This window comes from Rattus norvegicus, chromosome 2, assembly GCF_036323735.1.
Source record: "Rattus norvegicus strain BN/NHsdMcwi chromosome 2, GRCr8, whole genome shotgun sequence".
NCBI classification, from domain to species: Eukaryota; Metazoa; Chordata; class Mammalia; order Rodentia; family Muridae; genus Rattus; species Rattus norvegicus.
Window position 1 is genome coordinate 172,760,210 of NC_086020.1, and position 10,410 is coordinate 172,770,619.

A 10,410-nucleotide genomic window follows, 5' to 3' on the forward strand; every position below is an offset into this window, starting at 1 on the left:
GAAGGGTATTTCTAATGGTTTCTAGCTCTTTCTTCATTGTCTTGCCCAAACGCTTTTTATATTATTGTTGACTTTATTCTAATATTTATTACAAGTCCACCGTGTGTCAGGACACATGTTTAAACAACTTTCTCATCTGCATGATTAGATGAAGTCTGAGGCTGGCCTTTTAGCTTCCGAATACCTGTGTCCCAAGACTCTGTTGTTTACTTACATTGATGGGCTGGCTGCAGACAGAGGGCAGATGAGGAAGACACGGACTGAGGTCAGGAGGAGCCAGCATAGGAGCCAGCATGGTATTTCCAGGGGCACAACTGACACAGGAAGCAATTTAACTGAGCAAATTGAAGATCCTAGAGGAAGGTGAAACATAGGACCCCAGGCCCATACAGCATAGGGGAGGAATGGAGGAGCTTGGGAGTTTGAGTAAGCAAGAACCAAGTGGTAGGAAGCTTAATCTGAGACAATGGCATCATGTGACAGGCAGAAGCCAAAAGTCGAGGAGACAACCAAGTTCCTTAGTTTTTAGTTGGACTGAAGAGAATAACTAGAGATTTGGAATCATTAGCATAATTTGGTAGATTTGCAAGAGGAGGCAGAATTCCTCACCCCAATTTTTTGTCAGTCTTATTTTCAGGAACACATTAAGACTCGACTGTGGTGGAAACTATGATTTCCTGGAGGCCGCTCTTTCACAGGAGTGGAGCCAGTGTTCTTAGCAAAAACAGCCAAGACCCACTGCCATCCAGGAAACAAATGCAGAATCCTGCACTCAGCTAGGAAGGGCGAAGTTTGAGAACCCTTGAGCACTCTTCTCACACTGGAAAGACTTGCCCACAGTAAGAATTACACTTTGCATCTCAGCCCAGGCAGCACATAAGCAAACCTAGGCTACTGAAACAAGCATTCCAGAAAAATCATTTGCCCCTGTTGGGTTGAAGTCTCTATGGTTTCATCTATTCTGTTTTATTCTAGTCTATTCTGTATAGTTCTAGTCTTTATCAAAGCTACTTTAAAATGCTTGCCCAGATCACTCATGAAAAGGATTTGCTTGCTTATTAATGGGTTGTAACTCATAGTTTAAATCTCACCAGAGCTGAGCAGGCTGGTGGGAGCCGCGTCATGCTAGCGGCATGTAGCTCTCAACCGTCCTCATGCTGTGACCCTTTTCACACAGGTCCTCATGTTGTGGTGACCCCCCCCCCCGTAATATTGCTTGATTGCTACTTCATAACTGTAATTTTGCTATGTTATGGATCATAATGTAAGTATCTTGTATCGGATATGCCAAAGGGGTCACAACACACCGGTTGAGAACCCAACACATGTTTTTTGAATGTCTGTCAGCTTTGCTTTTAGAGCTGGGCATCTATTAGCAATCAAAGTAAAATCTTCTAAAAACATGTCTGCCTCCATGGAGTTTACACCACAAGGCCATGTGTAATAATCATCTAAGTCATGGCAAGTACCGGAACCCAGGGAGCTCAGGGAGAGCAGCAGCTCAGCACAAGGACCATGGGGTGGGTGGTGGGAGTGACCCTGAGAAAGTGACATTACCACTAAAGGCGGCAGGAAGACTGTGGATGGAGAGCAAGAAAGAATGTTCTAGAAAGAAAAGTAGTTTACTTAGGAGGGTTAAGAGAAGGCAAGACAGGGGAGAAGTCTCTATGCTCAGTGTCTTAGTTAGGATTTCTACTGCTGTGAAGAGACACTGTGACCTCGGCAACTCTTACAAAGGAAAACGTTTATTCAGGGCCAGCTTCAAGTTTCAGAGATTAGACCCTTACCATCATGGTGGGAAGCATGGTGGCTTGCATGTTGGCCTGCATGGTGGAACTGAGAGTTCTGTGTCTTGATCTGCAGGCAGCAGGAATAGAGTGTCACACTGGGTGTGGCCTGAGATCCTTAGACCTCAAAGCCCACTCTCTAGTGATGCACTTCCTTCAACAATATCACACCTATCAACAAGGCCACACCTCCTAATAGCGCCACTTCCATTTCTTATTCAAACCACCACACTCAGGAAGTGGGGATTTATTCTGGGAGCAGGGAGAGGCTGTTCGAGGAGGGCAGAGATATAAAGAGATAGGGAGGAACCGGTGTAGACAGAGATGAGCTGTGTGAGGGGCAGGGTGAATGTGACATGGTATGGCTGGAGAAAGAGAACAAAGATGACATCGTGGTTTTTTTTGCTTGAGCTGCAGGTGATGGTGGTAGAGAAGAGAGGAGGTCTTACCACTCATGGAACTCTTCCGAGACTCCTGAGAGACCAATGTCCTGCTTCCCACTGGGCATCTCCACTCATACCCACAGACTTCCACCACAGTCTTAGAAACGCTGATTATACTTCTGTACATGTGGATGGTGAGGGTGATGATGATGTCCATTGAAAGTCTTTCCCAGCCGATATTCTGTGTGACCCTTGCAGAGAGCCTCTTTTAATCCAGTCACAAGCCTGTTAGAGTGAGTCCTATCCTCTATCTCCCTTCTCAGACAGAGAAAACAGAGCAAAGCAGGTCGGGTAATAAACCTTGTGAACATGGTGTTGCTGTTCTCTAAGCCTCAGTGGTCTGATTCTGGGGTCTATGGTCTTAAGTACTGCTTACATCCTAAGTGCTCTCCACCTGTTGTGGATCCTTGAAGTTTGGGACCACTTAATGCTACTAATGCTGTTTTAAGAAGTTTCTAGTGCCCAGGCAGCTAGCTACTGGACTGTGAGAGGCCCTTCCAAGAGTTTGTTAGGGAGAACTATTGACACAGTGATATCGCCCACACATTACAGAGGGCTTAGGGTTACTTTTGTAATTCTGAGTAAGGTTTGGCAATGTTTTTCTGCAAGGATGCAGGTAATCAGTATTAGGTCTTACAGGCTTTGAGGTTCTGTTTCTACTGGGCTCTGCCACTGTTGTGCAAAAGCTGCTGGAGACAACATGGAGACAGTTGGGTATGGCTGAGTCTCAATAAAACTTTATTTATGGATACTGAAATTTGAATCTCATGAGCTTCATGTCATGAAATTTTCCTAAAATGTAAAAAAAGGATTGTTCGTTTTTGTTTGTTTGTTTGTTTGTTTGTTTGAGGCAGGATTTGTTTGAGCCCTGGCTGTTCTGGAACTCTTTTTGTAGACCAGGCTGGCCTCAACCCATAGAGATCCTCCTGCTTCTGTCTTCCAAGTGCTGGGACTAAAGGTGTGCACCACCATGCCCAGTGTAAAAGGTTCTTACAACTTAAAAATGTAAAAATATTTTAAATTGAGGAACCATTTTTATCTTACTGACTATAAAACAGTGTTCTGTTTAGATTCAACCTGAGGGCCATGGTAGGCCAAGTCCTATTATGGACAGCAGTCTGGAGCTGGCGGGTGGAAATGCACTGGACTCTCTCAAGTCCAAACAGGTTAGGGAGAGGAGCCCATCAGTCCAGGGCTGCTCCATAGAACTTTCTCTGGTTAGAACTTTGTAGCCACGGGCACAGGAATTGTGTGTGGGGATGCAGGGGTGGGGAGGCAGAAGGAGGCACACCCAGCGACTTCGAAAGCAGTTCCTGCACTTCATATGATTCCATGTAGTGGCTCCCTGGGCTTTAGAGGAAAAGCACAAGAGCTGAACTGATTGGAGGGAAGGTCATTCAGAATTAGTATATAAAAAAAGCCTGAGTTATAAAATGGCTTATAAGAAATGATGCTCCATTGCATTCAAGGGCATTCAGCAATCAAACGAACACTTAACAAAGGACTGTCAATAATCCATTTGAATTGCACTCCGTATTTGTCAAAGTGCTTTCCAGTACATTATCCCCATTGATCTGCTCAGGCACCCTAGGAGGCAGACAACCCCATTTTACAGGAGAGGTCACCGTGAACACCTTCACCCAAAGGCAATGGCTCAGAACGGCCATGGACTCTACCCTGCAGCTGCCATGACCAGATACAAATGGTGACTTCATATTATGCATCTTGCTTATGAAGAATAAATATCACCAACTCCAGCTTATTTTTAACCCCTGTGAATCTCCTAGAAGCGTGGCCACATACCCAGATTTGCATGAAGAATTCATCACACCTCACTAATGAAACACCAAGAGAATTCATGGAGAGTCCTTCCCAGGTCTGAAGGAGGAAAAAATGTATCTCAAATGAGAAAGTTTTTTTTTTTCAAGCTTGGGTTTGTTTTTCTTTGCTAACTTCATAATTGGGAGGAAGCTCGATACCAGAGGAAGGCCCCTCCAACTTCTGAGCTGTACTTTCCCTTTGCCTACCAAAGCAAGTGTGGCCTGGGGGACATGGTGCACTGCCAGCCAGCCAGCCCTAGTGAACTGGGCGGGGGATGAGCCTGTCTTCTTACCTCCCAGCTCGGGTCTCTCATCAGCATTTCTCTGCCAAATCGGGCTTTGGCGCACCTAAAGATGCCTTGGCAAACTTTGCTAATTTCCCAAGAGCAACTTCCTGGTTCTTAATTAGGCCTTTTATTCCTCGATGTCTATATTTAACTGCGCTCCGTTAGCGCTGACCTCTTTTGGACAGTGCCAAGAACGTCAGGGAGGTGGCAGTTGAGTCTAGACGGGGCAATTATTCAGATATCTAAGCTTCCCCAACCCCTCATTCTTACAGTGCTACCCCAGGAGGAGACAGCCAACCGCTGAGGGACGCCTTCCTGGGCTCATTAAATAACCACTCTGTTTCTCTTCACTGTGCTCAGGGAGGCAGAGAGCAGCACAGAGCATGTAGCATGGAGGGATAGTGCAAGGAAACTACAAGGCTATTCATTTCCTCCTCGTCTATAAAGTTGAAAACAGCCTAGCTTTCTGTTCCAGGAGGCATGGATCCACATAACCTGTTGCATTCACACAACAGAACACAATTGAGACGTAGGAAGACGGATGAGGAAGAGTGATGTGTGTCAGCACGGAGAGGCCCTGAAAACATGGTCGAGCCTCCGAAGTAAGTCACAGAGGGTGCTAAGGATATGAAAGCATTTGCCAAATGATAGAGTGGCCTGGTTGCAACACTGCATTTTATATGTGGGTAGCATGCATTCAGTGCAAGTATTTTTTAAATTACGATAATTAAAACACCTCCAAAGTTGTCCATCCTTTTTTCCCCCTCTCTTTTAGAAAAGAAGAGAGATCAGGGATCAAACAAGAGGTAAGAATGCAGACTTTTTTTTTAAGAAAATAAAATGCATGACAATGTCACCAAATGAGTGAGTCCAAGGAGGGAGACCTGTCTACTAATAGCATTGGTGGGAATGGAGGCTCAGCTCTACACTATGACCCAGCGAAGCCTGACAAGTTCTTTTTCAGCGACTGCCACTCAGGCAAAGCTGGGTCCTTGGCTACACCACGGGAGGAGATTTTATGGTGTTCTGGTCCGAAGCAGAAGTGGACCCTCTGAAAATAGAGAGATGTGTGCTGTGCTTGGTCCTCATGTGACACAAGCTAGAGTCATCTGGAAAGAGGGAACCTCAGCTGAGAAAAATCCTCTACAGACTGACCTGTAGGAAATCCTGTGGGGGAATTTTCTTGATTAATGATTGTTTGGGAGGGCCCAGCCCATTGTGGGCAGTATCATCTGTGGGGAAGATGGTCCTGGGTTGTATAAGAAAGCAGGTTGAGCACGCCAGAGGGGAACAGGCCAGTAAGTAACATCCCTCCTTGGTCTTTGCTTTAGTTTCTGCCTCCAGTTTCTTGCCTTGCTTGAATTTCTACCTTGGTGTCTCTAAACAATGAGCCGTGGTCTGAATGTGTAAACCAAATGAAACCTTTGGTCCCCAAGCTGCTTTTGGGCATAGTGTTTTATCATAGCAATAGAAAGCAGACTAGGACACAGGGAAATGAGAAGGCATACCTGAGAGGGTGAGTGTAGGCTTCTTAAAGAAGAATTGCTCTTCGGTGTATCAACATATATGCCACTTTGGTGGATCTCAAGTTATAACCCAGAGTAGCTAAGACATTTGTCCCATCCCTCTTTTTACAAGTAAGATCACTGTATGGTTTTGGGTTATCTTAGATGGGATTACAGTCAGATGAGATAAAACCAGGGACCACCAGGGTTGCACAAGAAGGTTGGGGAAAGCACTGTAACTATAACAGAGGTGGCTAGTGACGCTCCTGGAAAGTTAATAGGGTCAACATTGGGATAGGAGAGATAGTGTTATTGTCGTGAACCCCCAAAGCAACTGGGCCTGCCAATCATGGGCTGAAGTCTCTGAAACCTGTGATCCCCCGAAACCTCCTTTCCTCTTTTTAAGCCTCAAGAATCAAGAGCAAACTAATACAAGGGCTGTGACTTTTGTCCTCTGAATTGGTGAGTATAGCTTTGGGGACTGGAAATCTGGGAAATGCTGGGTGGCTATTACAGTTCTACGTTCAACTAGTACAGGTCTGAAAAGCAGTTAGCATCCTCCCTGCTACTGTCTTAGACCACAACTGCTTCTCTCTCACCGGCCTCTGATCCTGACAGCTGTCAGTTACCAACATGAGGACAGCTCAGACTTCGGAAGGTGGTCTGAATGCCTCACACTCCCCTGCATCGAGCAAGGACCTCACCTGAAAAGTTCTTTCACAGCATTGTTACTTGCTGTTTGACCAAACATCCAGGTGTCACAGCCTAGCCAGGGAGACACACAAAATGAGAATCTATTACCTCACAGTATCTATTTTATATCACACATGGAAATATATGAACAACAAAACAATGTATAAATCCACTGAAACATTTGAAAAATGTTTTAAATTAAAATTTTTAAATTAAAAATTAATTAACTAATTTAATAAAAAGGATTATCTTTGAAACAGCGGTAACATTGTTACACTTGGTCAATTAACAGTTGTTAATTGATATAATCACATATCAAGTGAAATTAACACTTAACTTCTCAGTTCTCCCATATGCTACAATTTTACAATGTATTAGTTTTTGTTAGGCTTCAACTGTGGTCCACACACTGTAGTCAGCTAAGGAAATGTTTTATATATTTTAATGTACAGGTTTCTCCTAATATTCCCTCTCTGTTGCAGTTAAGTTTAGAATCTGTTATTGGTTCTTTTTGAGGTTCTGACACTGGGTTACATTGGCCACACTTCCTCAGTGTCCTCTGTCATGATCCTCTGTTCTGCTTCCTATAAACTCATTGTTTGAGATAGCAGCCCAGTCATCGTTTATATACGTGACAGCACCTACAATCACCCGGGTTGGATGGGAGCTTTAATGGTGCCTGTGAAGGATCATCTAGATCAGGTTAGCCTCTGGACAGGTCTGTGTAGGATTTTCTTGACTATTCAATAGTTAACTGCAATAGGAAGGGACTGGGTCTGAACTGAATAAAAAGGACAAGGGCATTCATCATTCTCTGCTGCCTCCCTGCCCCTGCAGTGTGACCAGCTACCTTCCTGATCCTGACATCATGTTTTCTCTGCCATGATGGAGTGCACCCTGGAACTGTTGGCCAAAGTAGACCTTTCTTCTTTCAGTTGTTTATGTCTGCCCCCCCCACACACACACTCCCACACACATTTGTTACAACAGATAGACAATCAACTAATTTACCTAGTTAGCCTTTTTTTTTTTTTTAAATCTCCTATTTGCAGGATTTTAAGACCCACTGAAGGATTCCTTGTTTGCAAACAGACAAAGCAAACAAAGCCGGCATGGCTCCCTTATTAGCTGAATGAAACCCAAAATTGCACTGCTGGAATCATTTTGTTTGAATTCCCAATTAAAATGCAAATACTCCTAGGAAAGGGGAAAGTTATTAGGCACCCATTCCCCCGTACGAATCCTTTGTAGAGGAGAAAAGGATCTTTTCCTCACATATTACAAAGGCATGGTTGGCATCCCTATCGCACCAGACAGGTTTACTTAGTAAAGTCTGAGGAGACAGTGAACCTTTGGGGTGAACATCAAAGAGCCAAGAACAATCTGATGAAAGAAACAGCCATTCCCTCCTCTTAGACGCTGCTCCTCTGTCACACGGCTGTCTGAAGACCTAGTTTCAGGGGACAGAGTCGGGGGGTTCTTCCTCTGACAGCTGTCACATGGGTAATGGTAGACAGTCTTAAAGTGACCATTTTAGGCCTCATCATGAGGCCTTTACTTTACCACCTCTGTGGAATACCTTCTGTCCTAGTTAGGGCTTCTATTGCTTGATGAAACACCATGACTAAAAGCAAATTGGAGATGAAAGGGTTTATTTGGCTCACACTTCCATATTGTAGTCCCTCATTAAAGGCAGTCAGGACAGGAACTCACACAGGGCAGGAACCTGGAGGTAGGAGCTGATGCAGAAGCCATGGAGGGTGCTGCTTACTGGCTTGCTCAGCCTGCTTTCTTATAGAACCCAGGTCCACCAGCTCAGGGACAGCCTCACTCACAATGGACTGGGCCCTCTCTTCCCCCATCAATCACTAAGAAAATGCGCTACAGGTCTACCTGCAGCCCATTTTCTCAACTGAGGTTCCCTCCACTCAGATGACTCTGCTTGTGTCAAGTTAACCTAAAACAACCTAAAACTCTTCGGCGCATCTACCCAGAACAGTGTTTCCGAAGTGGGGGGAAAGGAAAGAAATGATGGGGGAAGAGTGCAGAGGTGATTGGCAGCTGTGTCACGGGGAGGCATCGGCAGAGCAGCATGGGAAGAGCAGAATCACGGGGGCGGGGCTTGCGGGAAAGCCCCTTAGTGCTGGGTCATCGGGTGCATGCTGACTTCAGGCCATTAATCAATTTAGTTGTCTTAAGACGTGCACGGGTGCATTCATTCCGGTGGTATGACTCTGGCCCAATCTTCTAATAACCCTGGAAGGAGGCATATTTACAGCTTTCTTAAGAGTAAAACGCAGAGGCTCAGTCAGGCTGAAGTCATTCATTACCGGTCATTCGGCTAATAAGCAGTCTGGCTTCTCCATCCTTCCACCAATAGCTGACTCCTTCGTGTCCTTTGCTTGACAGGGGTGGTGAGGGATGGCACCCTATGTGGGTGTTTTCCAAATATCTACTGTAGCCCAGTCCTGGATACCTTCTAGAGTTTGTGCCCAGGATGGTGGCTTCTCAGGGACAGTCGGGATATCCTGGTGCCCTGAGGGTAGCAAGTCCTTCTCCTCATTTTTTCCCCTTTCTTTGTCCTTTTCTGAGAAAGGTGGGAACATTAATTTGGAAACTCAGCCTGCTGATTAGACAAAAATGATTCAGTAACCTCTATCAAATGCCCATGAATCAGCCGTGTCCTTATAAAAAACTATGTATTTGTTTCTGTGTGTTTCCAGCAGGACTGACAAGAGAGCTGAAGGGAAGGGAGGAGTCACGCTCACCAAGAATTCCACTCCCAACTCTATGGTCATCGATTTACCCCCTTTTTTTGTGTTAATAGACCAATGCCCTCCCGAGTTTTCCACAGCAGAATCATTTGTTTCTTGTCATTTCTTGTCTCTCTGGCTGGATACATAGAAGTCTTCTCTCGATTCTGTTTCTCTTCTGAGCGTACAGAGCAGTTAGGCAAAGCCGGGAGGGACTCTGGTCTCAGTCTGCCCCTCCTTGAATTCCAGGCCCTTTGGAAACTGAAGGTTCCACAACCTAGAGCCCGTGAGAGGGGCAACATTTTCTTCTGCTGGCTTCTTAGAGAACGAAGCCAGGACCTGTGTGAGAATCTTTTAGAATTCCAAGGAATAAGAGCCCGGAAACTAGCAAAGGTAACACAGAAAGAAGGAGAAATAAACCAACTGCAATGTGTGCAAGCAATTCTGACCTTAACAGAGAGCTCACACACCACCGCCCCACCCTCCCTGGCTCTAAACTCTGGGTGACTAATACTTCATTATTTATAGGGGAAAGTGTACTTTGTAATCAATTTCAATTTCAACATAGAGGACAATTTCTTAGACAAAACCATCCAACCAAATGGAAGAAAGCGTGGAACCACTTGCACCATGGTCAGTCAGGAGCTGTTCTTTCTCGTTCTGCTCCGGGCGGGCAAGACTTCGGCCACAGTGATCTCACGCGGATTTAGAGGGTTAAGTTAAGCCAGGCACCGGCTCCCACTTTAGAGTTCCCACTAAGAGAAAGGTGGAGCGCAGTTTCTGCCGTTACTTACAATAAAACCTTTGAGGCATCCCTTAAGAAAAATTCAACGAGGGGGAAAAAAAAAGTTAGGTCTTGGGAAGAAGTCATTTGTCTTTAGCCGAATCCATTGGCGTGTGATACAGATTACTGCAGACATAAAACTGTCTGGAGTCTGGCTTCAGGGTTTAGAATGATAAAATATTCATGAAGTGTAATTTTGCATAATTTGTTTAGCTACCAAGTTATAATTTAGTTATTTGGTGCATGAATCCTTCAGAAGGTCTAAAGAAGAGAAAAAAACGGACTCTATGAAGCTGACTCTGGCTTAGATGCAAATTCAGGTGGAAAGAAGGGACAGA

At 45.0% G+C, this 10,410-nt stretch overlaps 1 long non-coding RNA gene across 1 annotated transcript; it reads left to right on the forward strand.

The window, feature by feature from the left end:
- Positions 1-4,745: 4,745 nt before the first annotated feature.
- LOC102552358 (uncharacterized) lies at positions 4,746-6,350 on the forward strand. Its single transcript, XR_001836786.3, has 3 exons — positions 4,746-4,939; positions 5,113-5,143; positions 6,249-6,350. It is a non-coding gene; the product is annotated as an uncharacterized LOC102552358 (long non-coding RNA).
- Positions 6,351-10,410: the final 4,060 nt, after the last annotated feature.